Consider the following 17,338-nt stretch of genomic DNA (forward strand, 5'->3'; position numbering starts at 1 on the left):
AATTTATTTATTTATTTTTGGCTGCATTGGGTCTTCGTTGCTGCTCACGGGCTTTCTCTAGTTGTGGTGAGCGGGGGCTATTCTTCATTGCAGTGCACGGGCTTCTCATTGCGGTGGCTTCTCCTATTGCGGAGCACGGTCTCTAGGCGTGCAGGCTTCAGTAGTTGTGGCACGTGGGCTCAGTAGTTGTGGCTCGCAGGCTCTAGAGTGCAGGCTCAGTAGTTGTGGCGCACGGGCTTAGTTGCTTCGTGACATGTGGGATCTTCCTGGAGCAGGGCTGGAACCCGTGTCCCCTCCACTGGCAGGCGGATTCTTAACCATTGCTCCACCAGGGAAGCCCCATCCTTTTTAAATTAAAAAAAAAATTCATTTATCTATTTTTTTTGGTGGAGCAGCATGTGGGATCTTAGTTCCTTGACCAGGGATCAAACCTGCGCCCCCTACAGTGAAAGCATGGAGGCTTAACCACTGGACCACCAGCGAAGTCCTGTTCTCTTATCCTTTTATGTATGCAAGTCTTGTCTCCCCAGTGAGAGTTTAAGCTTATTAAGGGAAGGAACTACATTTCTATTTCTCTTCCATTTCCCATAGTGTCTATGTATCCATTTAATATACATTTACTGAGTTCCCAAGTGCTTGAACTGGGGTTCAGGTACTGGGGATACAAAAATGAAATATATATATATATATATCTCCTCTTCACTAGTGGAGCTAGTAATGGACTCCTGGTTTGATAACTGCCTACAGAAGTGTTGAGCATATTAATGGTTCCTCAATAGAGGTTTGATGGATTGATGAACTATGCTGCTTTTTAACTAGGCATTCAATGAATGAATGAATGAATGAATGAATGAAATAACTAGATGACAATCCCCTGATGCAGCTGTTCCAGGTGTACTCCTACTATATGAACCTAGTTCTAGCAGACCTAAAGGTGTGAGACTTGTTTGAGGGGAGAAATGATCTTTAGAGTCATCAAAACAGAGGGCCTACTGTCTTTTCAAGGCAGTGTTCACTCCTTCCCTTAAGGCCTAGTGATTAAACCACACAACATTTTACGGGCATTGGTGAATACCTTTTGCCAATTTGTGTCATTCGGGTTGTGAGTTATGAGAACTGTGTCCATTTATCATGGTAAAAAACAGCTATTATTGAATACTTATTATGTGCTGGATGTTTTGCTAATTTCTTTACATGAATTATCTAAATCCTAACAACAACCCTACGAAGTTGGTATGATTATTGTCCCACTTTACAGAAGAGGAAACTCAGGCACAGCTAGGAAGCAGGAAAGACAGGACTTGAATCCAGGAAGTCTGATTCCACACTGTGCTGTCTACACAATGAATTGGGAGAGTGGAGAGCTGAGTTCTTGAGCCAGCCCTGCTATTTGCTTGCTGTGTGACCTGCAGAAATCCTCTCAACTCTCTGGTCCTCAGCCCCTTCTGATCACCAGTCTTAAAGCCTCTTCTTTTGAATTCAAGTCCTCTGGTCTTTCCACCACCCTCAATTGCCTAAATCTGGTGGTAATCCCCTGAATCTCATCTTTCATCTCCTTGTATCTCCTCTGATGCAATAGTATCAGAGGCAGCTTGTGATACTGTGTCATTCATAAGAGGAGTATCCTTTTTGAGAAGTTATATATGAAGACCTTAATGGCTTTGTGAATGTCTTGGCTGATGGGGAGTATGGAGAGATCTGCAGAAGGACCCCTGAACCCAACTTCTTCCTGTGACTCCATCCCTCAACTCCTAGTTAAATAAAAATATTTCCCAGTATACAGGATGCTTGTTATCATGGGTCCATTCAGAGCACATAGCCAAAGCCAGGCACTGATCAAAAGGCAGATTCATTTCTGAGTGTGGAGCTTGATCAACACAGGCAAGAGACTGAGACCAGGTAACATGAAAGGGCAGGCATGAGTGGATTTGAAAGTTCGACTTCTCTGAGGAGCCTCCACGCAGAAACCGAAGCTGCCCAAATCCTCCATTTTGTCCCTTCATAGATGGGATTTTTCTTCTCTTGTATTCAGACAAGGGATGATAATTATCTGAACAAGTGTGCATGGTTGGCTGGCAATAGTCAGTGTTTTAAATTGGTATGCTTAAATAAAAATTGCTGGTCTTCCCTGGTGGCACAGTGGTTGAGAGTCCGCCTGCCGATGCAGGGGACACGGGTTCATGCCCTGGTCCAGGAAGATCCCACATGCCGCGGAGCGGCTGGGCCCGTGAGCCATGGCCGCTGAGCCTGCGCGTCCAGAGCCTGTGCTCCGCAACGGGGGAGGCCACAGCAGTGAGAGGCCCGCGTACCGCAAAAAAAAATAATAATAATAAATAATTGCTGTACCCCTGTACAGGGTTTGCTGTACCCCTCATGTTATTTGACTCAGCTCGCTCTCCTTAGTCTCCCTTGTCTGTGTATCAAGGGTAGCTGTGTGTTCTGTTCTCCCCAGGGCAGCCTCTGGCTGGGGTGCCTGCTAGTGTCCTTTCCTAGAGCTTCTTTAATACCAGGCAACCTGGCAGGATGACCTTTATGACCCTGTCCTCACACCTTCCCCAGCCTCAAATTTCCTCTTGTCATTTTCCATACTCATTTGCATGGTTCTCCTGAAGGCATGTTTTTCAACCTTCTTCTCCAGCCCTGCATAAAATTCTACAGAGACCAGGGAGAAAAATCTACTAAAGAGCTCTCTCTCTGTCTCTCTCTCACACGCACACACAAACAAACAGAGTGGCAGGCAGACTTCTCTTCTGACCTTACCATGCCCCCAAATATCAAATCAAGATTACTCCCAGACTTCCCTGGTGGCGCAGTCGTTAAGAATCCGCCTGCCAATGCAGGGGACACGGGTTCGAGCCCTGGTCCAGGAAGATCCCATATGCCGCAGGGCAACTAAGCCTGTGTGCTGCAACTACTGAGCCTGTGCTCTAGAGCCCACGAGCCACAACTACTGAGCCCACGTGCCACAACTACTGAAGCCTGCCCGCCCAGATCCCGTGCTCCACAAGAGAAGCCACCGCAATGAGAAGCCCGCGTACCGCAACGAAGAGTAGTCCCTACTCACTGCAACTAGAGAGAGCCCGCAGGCAGCAACGAAGACCCAACTCAGCCAAAAACAAACAAACAAATAAGGAAAGAAATTGAGTTATTTGTAGTGAGGCGGTTGGCTGTCATACAGAGTGAAGTAAGTCAGAAAGAGAAAAACAGATACCGTATGCTAATGGTATGTATGGAATTTAGAAAATTGGTACTGATGAACCTAGTGGCAGGGCAGAAATAAAGATGCAGACGTTGAGAACAGACTTGAGGACATGGGGTGGGGGAAGGGGAAACTGGGACGCAGTGAGAGCGTAGCACTGACATATATACGACCAAATAGATAGCTAGTGGGAAGATGCTGCATAGCACAGGGAGATCAGCTCCGTGCTTTGTGACAACCTAGATGGGTGGGATAGGGAGGGTAGGAAGGAGGCTCAAGAGGGAGGGGATATGGTGATATATGTATGCATATAGCTGATTCACTTTGTTGTACAGCAGAAACTAACACAACATTATAAAGCAATTACACTCCAATAAAGATGTATTAAAAAAAAAGAGAAAAGGATGTCTTGGTACCTGCCTTTCTGGGAACCCCGAGTTTTGGGGGAGGGGGATCTTTGGGTCAGACGGGGTGAACCAGAGGAGGGAACAGTTAAACTTTGTTTACAAACTAACATAACAAACAATGACAAACGAATTCACTGCAGGGACACCCACAGCTTCAGATGGAGAACAGACCTGGGAAAGGAGTGATGGCACAAGGGCAGAATTGAGAAAATTTGAGAAAGCTTCTTGGAGGGAGCGGTGTGTGGCCAGGTGGGCTGGGAACGGTAGCTGAGGGTAACGCACAGCCCAGCTGCCTTTCCCGGGATCTCCTCCTCGCGAGCTGGGTGACTTGCTCTCTGGGCAGGACTGGCTCTCCGCGTCCCTCCACCACCGGACCCCGCCGGCTCTCGCCTCCTCCCTTGCCATCCCCGGGCCCTTTCTTCCACATCCACTCCTCCTAGCTCCCCCTCGATAATCTCCTGACATCTCTTCAAATCCAATTATCGAATTAATTGACGTGCTAACTGAGAGGCAAACAGAAAGGGGCGGCAAACACCGGGCGGCTCAGGTTTATCCTCCGGCCTCCACAGGCCTCGGCCGGGCGAGATTTACTGGGCCTCGAACACGGCGACAGTTCAAAGCTTTGATTAATCATGTTTTTCTCCCGGCCCCATAATTTAGTTGCTCTTTTTCCCTCCCAGACTCTTTTTTTTTTATCAGTGTAAACAGAGACGGAGTCCTCATCAGCTTCAATTACAAATATTAAGCCCCCGGACAGCAATTTGACAGAGAGAGGCCAGCCCCCACTCCGTCCCGCCCCCCTAAATCATCCCCGAATTAACATCACAATCGGCGGCTGGCGCGCGTTCAGATTTAAATGGTGGCATATTGTTCGCGGATGGTCTAGTTCAGACCAGCGGGTTCGCAGCTCCAGGCGGCAGCCCCCGCCTCTTACTCCGCCGCTCCCCTCCTGCCTCCGGGGTGTTTGTGACTCAGGAACCACGGGAGGCTCCGGCGCCCTGTCTCCAGCAGCGGAGGCTGCAGGCGGGGGTGCGCCGGCGTGTGGGGCAAGCCGGCTGGTGAGAGGGGTAGGGTGTGGGGTGGTGCGAGTCAGGCACAGGGAGAGGAGCTACAGACGTGGGGTGGCGGGGAGAAGGGCAGAGGCTGGTGAGTTTGGCTTGTGGGGGAGAAGGGGGTTTATGCACATGAGATGCAAATGAGGCGCGGAAGCTGCGGGTTTGGGGATGCCACGATATAGCCCCTATATGGCCGCCTTGACCCTTCGCAGCGTCTGCAGGGCACCCTTGGGTCGTGGTGGAGTGGCCAGGAGGTAGGGAAATCTCTTGCTCTTTGAGGCTTGCTGTATGAAAGAAGTTGGGGCAAGATTTCTCCGTTTCCTGAGCATGTTAGAGAAAATTGGTCTTAAACTACAGCCGGGAGGCTTGAAGATAGGCCTCAGAAAGGACTTCCTTAGTGGGAAGACCAAGCGTGAGGCTGGAACACCTCCTGGAGATTTTTTGGATTAGAAGACCTTCGAAGCAGCCAGATTTCTCTGAAGGCGTTTTGGGGAAACGATATGATAACTATTTGGCTCTGTACCACTGTGGAGAAGAAAAGAGAGAGTCATTTCCCTGACCCCATTAATCCTTTAAGAATGAAGGAGCTCAGGAAGAAAAATGACAATTCAAGAGTGTAGGTTTCCAGATACTTTCATATCCACCTGTCTCTCCGATCTTGCCCGCATCGATCTCCAAGACCTCATTTCCGCCTAGCAACATCACAACCAATCAAGATGCAATTAGGCTTGGCAGCTCGGCTCATCCTTAACTAGGATTGGCTGCTCACAGTATGCGCATCCCAAGTTTTCATTGGCTGACGGCCACCTGTATGGAAATGAGAATTACAAGGGACTCAGCCTCTTCTCTGCGACGTGGACCTGTGGCTTAATGCACTGAAACTTGCAAGCTCAGAGCCGCAACTCCTGGGCTTCTTCCCCCAGAGAGATATCTCAGACTTTTCCGTCGGCGCCTCTGCCTGAGGCCTAGTCTGAAAGAAATTCGACGAAATAACGCATAAAATAAGGCGAATTTGTATGCTTTTTGCGTCTGCTTTGCCTTCTCTCGGTTCAGTGTCAAGATTTTGCCCCTTGCGCCCAATGCCACGACAGTTCTTGCCCCTTTCTCTCTTCCACGTCCATCCAAGGGGCGGCTTCTCTCCGTGTGGAGTCCCTCAGTCCCTGTCTCCTGTTGCCTTAAATCCTTCCTTTGGGCTCAGCTCCTCCAAATTCCCAATTGCCCCCTTCCTCCCATTCAGGATCCAGGCATCTCACACAACGATCTAAAGCCCAGTTTAGGAGGGAGTTAGAGGGGTGGAGTACTACCCCCCCCCAAAAAAAACAACCCTCCATCCTCGCTCCCCATCCATTTTCTCCGAGGGAGCCGAGTTTGACAGCGAATTCATTGCGAGAGGGGAGGGTGATTTATTCTTCAAATATACCGACAAGTGCGGGCATGATGGAGCCCATTAAAATGTTGGGAGATTGTTTTTATGATTGAAGTCTGTATTACTCCAACCATAAAGAAAGAGAGCAAGGAGTCATTAGCATTTTCATGATGGTGTATTTCTGCTTGTCTCTGCGCCATCACTCATCTTTACTGCCCGTCCCTTTGCTCTCGCTCTGCTACAACGAGGAGAGACTGCAGCCTGAGTTAGGGTTGGGGGTGGGGGAAGGTGGGGGCCAGAGATCCCCCGCCGCTCTGCCCTTCACGCCAAATCCTCACCCTCCCTGGGACGAAGATCATGGGGTGAGAGGCTGAACGCAGACGATGATGTGCCTCAGCTTTCTCCTGCCACAGGCGCCTCCTGCCCCCTGACTGCCCCTGCAGGGGGTCCCATCCAAATGGTGCTTGGAGATCTGGGCAGATCTGGTTTGGGAAAGGGGGAGTACCCCTTCCTTTCTTTGGCTCTTCCCTTCCTGGCCTACACACCATTTAGAGCTTTCCAGGGTTATCCACATAGGGATAAAGTCAGGAATTCCTGGCTGAGTGCCCTGGGCTGGAGACATCAGAGTAGGAGAGGACAGAGGGAGGAGACCCTAAGTCCCTGGGTTTAGAGGCTGTGTTGGGAGGAAGTTGGGAGCCTGGACCTTTGGCCTCTGTCTCTGCTACTCCCTCTATAGAGTTTAAGCCTCCTGTGACCACCCCAATTCCCCCACTCCTGCTCTCCTAATTCCTTAAGTCCTTGATTCTTTCTACCCAATCATTTATAAGACTCTCCAGTACTCCAAGGAACAATTTCATAACCTCCACGAAAATAATGGAGCTCAAAATAATCATTGCCAAAGTAGGAGTTCAGAGAAAATTGGTTATGGGTGAAACAGTGTCTCTAGGTGCCCAAGGATTGTTAGAATCACCTGTCCTGACCCTTGGCTTTGGATAAGTCTTTTAACATAAAGAAACATTCATTCTAGGTTCGACACAACCTGCCTGCATATCCTGTTGACCCAAATTGTGTGGTGGTGCTTGAATGAGAGTTGGTTGGGATAAAGGCTAGTTAAAGGGTGGTGGGAAAATGGAAGTGTTAGCTCACAACACATTAACAGTGATAATAACAATTAGTGGACCACTTTCCTGTTGGTCCAGTGCTTTCTCATGGATGTCTCACAACAACCTGAAAGGTAGGTTTTATGACTGCCATTTCACAGATGAGGAAACCAAGGATCAGGTGACTGTGTGTGGGGTACTCAAGATCACTTAGCTAGTGAACAGGAGAATCAAGATCTGAACCCTGGGCTGTCTTCATTAACTGATACTGCCTGAGAAGGTGTTCAAGGTCTCTAAAGTGGAAGCCAAGATGACTGATTGCTCCATATACGTCATCTGAGTTCATAAGAAGGTGGAGAAGACATTCTAGTAAGTGTTAAATATTTTGGGAGAAATCTTAGTAGGAATATTCTTCCCTCGGCCACCACAGCTGGGTAGTTGGGTAGTAGTTAGCATTGCTGGGATTAACCCTTCTCTCATTCAGGGAACATTTATTGAGCACCTAGTATGTGTCATCTTCTGACTGACCACACCCTCCCCTTTCACAGGCCTCCTCCCCCTTTTGAGATGGGTATCTAATAGGGCTCTGGGGTCCTGGGCAGAGGTAGAGCCCCAGGCAGCTGGGCAGAGATGGAGCAAAGGGGGGTGTGGACGTGAGAGCCCCCCTACAACCTGCACAGTGCCCAGAGGCGGCTGCAGCAGCGGCCCCAGATTTACAGCTGTCCTGGCTCTGATGCCATAAAAGCAAACGATCCTTCTCTGTACTAATTTCTGTGTAATTAGATCTCTCCTGGCATGGAAAGTGGGGAGTGGGGGTGGCCAGAAGGGGAGGGGTGCCAAGGACTCTTCACAGAGGTGGGAAGAGGGACTGTGGGACACACATGGCTTCATGTGGCACAGGAATGGGCTCAAGGATCTGCATGCACTGTGACAAAGATGGAAAATGCAATCATGCACACGTGGAAGGCAAGGAGGCAGATGAGTCCTGATGTGACAACACCCTTGTGCCCAGGATAGGGACCAAGCTGGGATCCTGCACAAAGATCCTGAAGCTGGAAGAATAACTCCTGGCTAGTCTGTGTACACACAGGAGGAACTGAAATCCTCGGAGGAGCTGCACACAGACTCCCCCACACGCAGCTAGATACTAAAATCTCACAGAGAGGCCTGAACAGTAAAAAATTTGTGCAGACCCATCACATTTACAAAACAATATACACACACATTTACCTGCACGAAAGCAGATACACACTTCTCTTAAATGCAAAACTTATAGCATCTGCATTAAATAGGAACTCAACAAATGTCTGTTTCCTCCTCCACCCCCATCCACTGCTTGCCCACCTATTAGAGGCAGAAAACTAAAAGATGAAAAAAGCCTTTTCTTAAAAAACGAGATTCTCTTTAAGATAGTTGAAGATGGATCCTATTAAGCCAAGAAAGAAAGAAAAAAAGAATTAGAGGAATGTGGGGATGGTTAAGAGGGAACAATCCTGGAATCTTCCCTTTCCTCGGGAAGAACAAAGTCTCAAACCGGAAAAGCATATAGCTGTTATTATTACTACTCCCCCATCGCACCCCATGGTGACAAACAATGGCCATGGGTATGGCAGTAATGTCATTTGGAACAACACTTCTACCGAGCTAAGTATTCATTATGCACTGCAGTGTATTTGTGGAGGGACCTCAAAGGACCTCTTATCCAATCTCCCTCTGCAGCCCAGATTTCTTTCACAGTAAGCCTGCCAGGGCATCAGCCAGCTTCTGCTTCAATACTTCTGCTGAAAAGGAGCTCTTTACTTCATAAGCAGTTTGCCCCTGTCACTGGACTGCTGTAATGGTTAGACTGTTCTGTGGTAGAATTGAAATCCGTCTTCTTTTAAATTTCAGAATACACTCTTTCTAACTGCCTGTTATTTCGAGTTATTCTAATGTTTTAAGACGAGTTCAATCAAAGCGTTAATCATCCCCCATCACAGCAATAACAATTAGATACCCATTGGAAAATCAGGAGATTCTGATCTCCACAGATGACTGTCATGTACTTATCTTAAGCCCTTGTTCTAATGGGTAATTCCTGATTAACCTGAGTAATGAAAATGTATCACAATAAAGAAAGATTTGTCATGCCTTGTTATCCCTTCATAAGGCCGTCCTTCTAGATACCTGCCATAACATCAGGATATTTCTATCCCAATAAAACATGATAATGATGTGCTTGGCTAATAAAAAGGAAAAAAGACGTATTAAAAATATGTTTAAAATGATTTGCATGAGTGATGTAAATATAAACCACCACCATCATCATTGTCAACATCATCCTCAGTTTATTTGCCTTTTGAAATCCCTGCCCGACCTTGGGGGTCGAGGTAAAGGAAGAGAGAGGCAGAAAATTAAATGCTTCCCATTGCCAGGCACTGTGCTAAACACTCACAACAACCCTGTAAGATAGGTATTCTTATGACCTTACAGGTGAGGGACTTGGGCTCAAAGAAGTTAAGTAACTTGCCTGAGGTCAGACTGCTAGTACAGGGGATCAGGATTTTAACCCAGGTAAGTCTGCTTCCAAAGCCCACACTTACCCTCCTAAACTCGGACAGGTTAATTTTACTTTGATGCAAGCAGAGCCTCACTGAGTGGATTTATACACAGACATGACGTTGGTGAGGAGTAAGTGGGGCTCAAAGACCTCACCCTTCCCAGTCTTGACTCCCTGCAGGGGAGCCAGGGGTTCAGAGCCTGAATATTATGGCCTTTGTGCCCGGTCACATTACTGTCATCACCCAGGGGTGCCCATATATAATTATGGGTGGTGTTACAGGTACCGTCACTGCTGTACAGTGACACGCTCACAAAACTCACTGTCACATTTAACCCATGCTGGGACTCAACATAGACTGGTTGTTCCTTCCCTTCTCCCAGTCGGTGGAGTGTGCAGCCAGCAGGGGTCGCCAGCACACCAGGAATTACCACTTGCTGGGCCAGTCTCCTTCTGCCCTAACAGGACAGAATATTCCTCCTCCTCTGCTCTTCTCCTAAAATCTCTCTCTGGTCCCTCCCCTGTCCTGCTTTCCCTTTCTAGCCCCCCCTTCCCTTCCCCAGGCCCTGTAGCTTCATATCCGCGAGCTGGATAGTTGCCCCTTATGTAGCACCTAAACTGACCAATCCCAGCCTAGACCAGGGACCAGGGATTCAGGCTGTCATCCTGCTTTAGTGATGCAAGGGAGCTGGTAAGGAGCGTGGAGTGCCCAACCTTCTGGTTCACCCTTGGACAATTAAGCTTCTTCCTCCTCTCAGTGCCTTCCCAGCACCCTGTCATGACCATTCTTTTATTGTCCCAATGTTCGTGTAAGGATATGTCGCAAACATCCTCAGACTCCCAGGGTCCTTTAGCTCCCTCATCTTGGGAGAACCTAAGAATGAAGGAGGAGGCAAATCTCTGGTGGAGTGGGTGATCTGTGGCCTGTGGTTTTGGATGAGAAGCCACGATTTGGGGCGTACAGCGGAGGGACCCATGTACCCTGGCTCACAACAGAAAGAAGGGCCAGGTGTCTGCTCCCTGCAGGAAAGCTGTGGCTGCCTTCTGGGAGTGACATCTCTCTGCTCTTTTCTGCCTCTCCCCTCCCCTGGTGTAGCAGCAGCGCCCCAGCTTTTCCATGCCCCCTTCTCTCTGCAGCCTCCTCCCCGCAACTTCTGGAGCCCAGTGATTGGCGGCTGCCTGCTGCAGGGCCGACTGGGTTTACGGTTTTGCGGCAGCTGGGGAGAAAGCGAGGCCAGAGACAGAAAATGGAAACCAACCAAGAAATTGGGAATGATGAAAGAGTAAAAGAGAGGGAGACCGAGACAGAGGCAGAAGGACTTCGAGAATAACAGATACCCCAAATCAACATGATGAGAGGGACTAAAGCAGAGATGGACCCAAAGAAAATTATAGAGATGCTGATAAAAGAGAGAAAAAAATGTAAGAAGGATGGGGTGAAAAGGAAAAGAAAAGCAGACAGGAAAACATTTGGATAAGTCCTGAGAGTAGGGATGTGCAGGGCTTTCCAGGGGGACAGGAATTGCTGGTAATATGTAGAGGGTGGGATAGATTTCTAGGGACTCCCAGAAATTCTGATACAGAAGAGGCCAGAGGATCTTGCAGTTCTCCTCACACCTGTGCTCCCATTCATCCATTTTAGCGTTTTCCATGTTCACACCCTCCTGGAATTTTAGAGGTTATTACAAAAATGTCCTCCTTAAGAATGATCCATGATCTAGTGTGGAATGATCTTGTCCCATTTTCCATGAAATGAATGGGAAAACTGAGGTCTGGGATTTGGGAGGGATTTTAACATTAGAGCTACATTTTTTTTTGTTGTTTTAAGATTTTTTTGATGTGGACCATTTTTTAAAAAATCTTTATTGAATTTGTTACAATATTGCTTCTGTTTTATGTTTTGGTTTTTTGGCCACGAGGCATGTGGGATCTTAGCTCCCCAAACAGGGATCAAACCTGTACCCCCTGCACTGGAAGGCGAAGTCTTAACCACTGGACTGCCAGGGAAGTCCCTAGAGCTACACTTTGTTGCACATGAATTAACTTGCAAGGTTGTTGGCTCTCTGTCATGGCACCTTGATTGGCGCATACCACATTTACCTTATGTTATAGTAATTTCTCTGTATATCCTTTTTGCTAATATATAAGTAGACTGTAATAGCAAGGTATGTGTCTGCCCTTCTTTGTGGCGCCCATAGTGCCTTGTTCTTGTTTATTGAGTGAACCAATGAATGGCCCCTAGAGATGTATAAGCAGAGGTTGGATGAATATCAACGAGGGGTGGAGTCCAGGGAATTGCTGCACTGAATGAGAAGTTGGAGATATATCTCTAAGCACCTTTTTGGTTTTGAGGTTCTATCAGCCCATATATAAGAACCTGAGTTTACTGTTTCTTTTCCCAGTTCTCCAGATATGCAGGGGTAAGACAGACACAAAGTGGGAAACCCCAAATTCCAAAGTAACTACTGCGGGTGGAGCTCTGTACAAGACATTTTACACATCTGATCTCATATAATCATCACATTAACTGTTCCAGTTAGGTGTTATCTACATTTCACAGATGAGGGCTCAGAGAGGTGAGGTGTTTTGCTCCAAGTCACATGGTTAGAAACCATGACAAATTAAGTCTAGAGATCTCTAAAGCCTGATGATTGCCACAACACTGTGTTTCTACCAGTTTGAGAGATTTCCAGGGTTTCAGAAAGGCAAAGAAGGAGTTGAGAAATGGGGAAAACAGGGAGAAGACATGGCTTCTAAATTTAGGGTTGGGAGAGAGATTTGGAACTCTAAGCTGGGAAAAAAATCCACTTTTATGAGAGTTAGAACAGGACATTTCTGCTCTTACCTGATTATCATACCTGATTATCAACAGACCTGGAGAAAGAGGGACAGGGACAGAGAAACCCAGAGGTCGGGTATTGAGCACTGGAATCTCTTACCATACGTTCTGGCCTGGCGTTGGGAGCTTGAGACATACCGGTGCCTACAGAATGCAGTCTTGGGAATTCCAGGCATTTCTTTCTGCTAGGAGGGTTGTTGGGAGTCTAGGGATGTCCAGGTTGTGGGTGTCCTATTCAGTGTTAGTGCTGTGCAGTAGAAATTCTTTTTTTTTTTTTAAATAGAAGAATGTCTTTTTATTTATTTATTTTGGCTGTTTCGGGTCTTTTTAAACTTAAAAAATTTTTTAAAAATTTTTATTGGGCTATAGGGGATGGGTTGGGAAATATCTCTGTACATTATGCCCTACTAGGGAAATGTCCATTCTAATTTTCCTGGGATAGCTTTCCGAGCTTTTTCTTTTTCTTGGAGCTGTTGCTCTTGCTGGCAGCAGCCTCTTCAGGTCCACTGCTGAGAGGCTCCTCCTTGGAAGAGAATTTCCTCTCTTTCTTGGGGACCCTCTTGTTTCCTGACTCTTCAGGGTCACAATCTGCTTCCTCTTTGGGGAAAGATTTCTTCCTCTTGGTAAGACTTCCACTGCCAGCTGTCTCTTCAAGATCACTACTAACCAGCTCCTCCTTGGGAAAAGATTTCTTTTTTGGGGGGTTTGGAGGAGACATGGGTCTTCCATTCCATTCCCCTGAGGAGCCTCCTGGGGCTTTTGCTTTTGCTTCTTTTTGGGTCTTGCACTTGTCTCCTCACATTCCTCCGGGGTCCTAATGCTGTTTTCTGAAGACGCCAGGGCAATCACAGCCAGGCTTTTCTTTTCCTTCTTCAAGCGTTTCTTCTCCTGTTTCTCCAGCTTCCTAGTAATCTCAGCAGCCACTTCGTCTGCCTGAACCATTGCCTCCTTCATGACATCCAGATTCTTTCGTGGAATCTCTCCAGTCTCAAAGGACAGCCGCTCCTCAACTTGTTCTCGAAGCTTCTCCCCAAATACACTGGTAGGTACCTCAGAGAAACAATCAATTTGTGAGGCAATACTGCATTTGTTTGCCAGGTATCAGGAGATGCGGCCTTTGTTCTTGGCAGCTGCTCAGCCAATGAAGGTAGAGTGGAAAATGAGTCCATATTTTGGGGTGTTACCCCTTGTCTTCAGGGCTCTGGAAAGTTGGTCCCTGTGCTGGGCCCATTGAATCACTCAGACACCAGGACTGGCCATCACTGCGTCGGGTCTTAATTGCGGCATGCGGGATCTTTTTTGTTGCAGTGCACGGGCTTCTCTCTAGTTGTGGCGTGAGGGCTCCGGAGCTCATGGGCTTTCTAGTTGAGGCGCTCAGGCTCAGTAGTTGTGGTGCGTGGGCTTAGTTGCCTTGCAGCATGCGGGATTTTCGTTCCCCGACCAGGGATCGAACCTGCGTCCACTGCATTAGAAGGCGGATTCTTTACCACTGGACCACCATGGAAGTCCCTGTGCAGTAGAAATTTAATATGGGTCACATACATAAAGACTCCTAGTAGCCACATTTAAAAAAGTAAAAAAGAACTAGGTGAAACTAACTTTAATAATATATTTTATTTAACCCAATGTATCCAAAATATTATATCCCTTCAACATGCAATCAATATAACATTGTTTTAAATTCATTTTTTTAGTGTTAAATCTGAAATTTGTTATGCAGTTTGCCGTTGACAGATCTCAATCTGTACTAGCCACATTTCTAGTGTTTAGTAGTGGAGAATTCCCTGGTGGTCCAGTGGTTAGGACTCTGCACTTCCACTGCAGAGGACATGTGTTCGATCCCTGGTCAGGGAACTAAGATCCCGAATGCCACGTGGCCAAAAAAAAAAAAAAATCAAGTGCTCAGTAGTGGCATGTGGCTGGGGGCCACCATAGTGGAGTGCAGGCTTAGAGCGTGCCTCGAGCCTGGTTGGTCACAGGCAGCAGGATCTTTGATGTTAGATCCAGACATCTTGGTTCCCACCCTTGATTCTTCTGACACCTTGACATAGGAGTCCTTGTTCTTCTATGAGTATGGAGACATATTCCCAAATCCCACGGGTCAGAAGAATTGCTTATCTATTGCAGGGTATCTATTGCAGGCTCTGTGAAATCCAGCTGCACAATAACTTCCACCTGCAACACTCTCCTTAAGCGCCTCTTGCTGAGCTGCCAGTGACCTCCTGGCTGCTAAACCAGCCGTTTCCAGGGATACTTTCCCTGGCTTCTCTGCTACACCTGCCGCTGCTGGGCTTTCTCCTTGACTCATCTGTCCCCAGTTGCTTCCTATCTCTCTGATCGATCCTTCTATCTTCTCCGTAACTCAGCACACTCCATCCTTCCCTTCCATGTTGATGGTCTCCTGGGTGCTGCCCTTGGTCCTCTTACCTCTTACTCTACGTGCAGGGAGACCTGGGTAATCTACCTTCACTTGTATCACCTTTATTTACAAGGATCTTAAGTCTCTATCTCCAGCTCTAAACCCTCCTGAGCTCCGGACTTAAATATCTATCCAATTGTCTACTGGAGTTCTCTCCTTTGAACGATCCCAAAGCCATTGGGAATTCAACAAGACAAAACGGCACGAATCATCTTTTCCCTCAGTGTATGATTTCTCCATTTGTATTATTAATTTGGTGAACGGCATCACTGGTTATCTGGTCACTGAAACCAGAAACCTGGGATCAACAGGACTCCTTCTGTTCAATTCCCAAATCTGATTATCAAGTCCCATTAATTCTGCATCCTGAAGAATTCTGCTTCTTTTCCTCTTGACACTACTTAAGTTCAGTGCTCACTGTTTTTGGGGGGGGGGCTTGCCATGCGGTTTGCAGGATCTTAGTTCTCTGACCAGGGATTGAACCCGGGCCAGGGAAAGTGCCAAGTCCTAACCATTGGACTGCCAGAGAATTCCCTAGTTCAGTGCTCACTGTCCTGGCCTGGGTTATTACAGTGGGTTCCTAACTGGTTTCTTTGGGCTTTCATGATCCGGCAATAGAGTGTAAGCTCCTTGAGGGCAGGCATTCCTATCTGTTCATGCAGATTCCCAGTGCCTAGGACAGCACCTGGCACATAGTGGGCATTCAGTGAGTATTTGTTGAGGAAATGTATGAGTAAAGGTCTGTTATCCGTCATTCCAGCCTCACTTCCCACATCGTGTCTGATCCTCACTTGGCAGCCCTGAGTGTTGAGATTTCTGAGTGACTTAGGTCTTTGCCGTCTTGTCCCGACTGCCTGTACACTCTGGGCTCCCAGTACACACTGTTTAAGACAGCCCCCATATCATCACCCAAGGGAAGCTTTGTCTTCCGAGTCTTGGTTAATTAAGTACCTGTTCTCTGTGGTCCCACAGCATACCGTGCGTATCTCTAAAGTAGCGCTTACCTTGTTTTCTTCTATTTGTTGGTTTATGTTGACTGTGAGCTCTTTGAGGGCAGGGTTTTTGACTGTTCCATCTCTAGTCCCAGCAACTGACCCATAAAGAACACTCCATAAAGTTTTTTTGAATGAATGCATGAAATCTCTTTTTTTCCTGTAAAGATTTTATTTTTTAATTTTTTAAAATGTAGAGTATTTTGCTCATTTTTTCTTTTTTTAAATTAGTTTTCATTGCAGTATAGTTGCTTGCATGGAATCTCTGTACCCCAACTGACATCACATCTTGTTCTTTCAGGCCACACAGGGCACTTCAAAGGTACTGGTAATGTTTTTAAAGCTGGTTAGTAAGTCCAATAATGTGCACTTTATTATTCTTTATCCCTTGTATATGGACATATATATCTTCTTTTGTATGTATGGAGTATTTTATTAAAATAACTAAAAAAATTATTTTTGGAGGACTGGCCCTATGTGCCAGTTTCTGTACTGGACTTCAGGGACAAGAGATGTACAAACACAGAACCTTCCCTCAAGCTGCTTATAGTCGAGAGAGAAGAAAAACTTGTGAACATGATATAGTGAGTTTTGGGGGGTTTTTTTTGCGGTACGCGGGCCTCTCACTGCTGTGGCCTCTCCCGTTGCGGAGCACAGGCTCCGGACGCGCAGGCTCAGCGGCCATGGCTCACGGGCCCAGCCGCTCCGCGGCATGTGGGATCTTCCCGGACCGGGGCATGAACCCGTGTCCCCTGCATCGGCAGGCGGACTCTCAACCACTGCGCCACCAGGGAAGCCCGATACAGTGAGTTTTTACAAAGTGCTATGTGTAGTATCACAGAGGATAATGGAGGAAATCACGAAAGGCTTCACGGAGGAGCTATCTTTTGAGCTGAGGCGAAAGCATGTGTTCAGAGGCATGCAAGAGCAGTGCCTATTTCTATGGAGTGGTTGTGTAAAACTAGACTCCAGGGTTCCTTAGGGTAGGATGGGAAATGGAAAGGCAAGTTGGTGAAGACCCCGACGGGCACACTGAACGATCTGCACATCGCATTCCTGTAGGTAATAGGCAGCCATTGTGGTTCTGTAAGTGGGGAGTGATGTTTGGATTCATTCATCTCTCACCGAATACTGACACCTGAGTTCCTATCTGCTGCTACCTGGTCTGAGCCCATTCAGGTCCATCACTTTCTGCAAGAATACTGGGAAGCAGAGGGAGAGAGACGATCCCTTACAGGAGGGATGCAGTAGGAAGGCTGAGTTGCCAAATACCGCATGGTGAGTAGGAGAAAGGACTCCAACTGGAACCCAGCTGTCTTCCCTCCCTGCCCATGCAGTCAGTTACTCTCCCCTGAACTCCCCGTGTTGGGGCCATGCACTGGACCCTGGGGTAGACAAATCGTAAGTGACAAAGAGAAACGG

Source organism: Mesoplodon mirus (assembly GCF_964341445.2).
Source record: "Mesoplodon mirus genome assembly, chromosome: 11".
NCBI lineage: Eukaryota > Metazoa > Chordata > Mammalia > Artiodactyla > Ziphiidae > Mesoplodon > Mesoplodon mirus.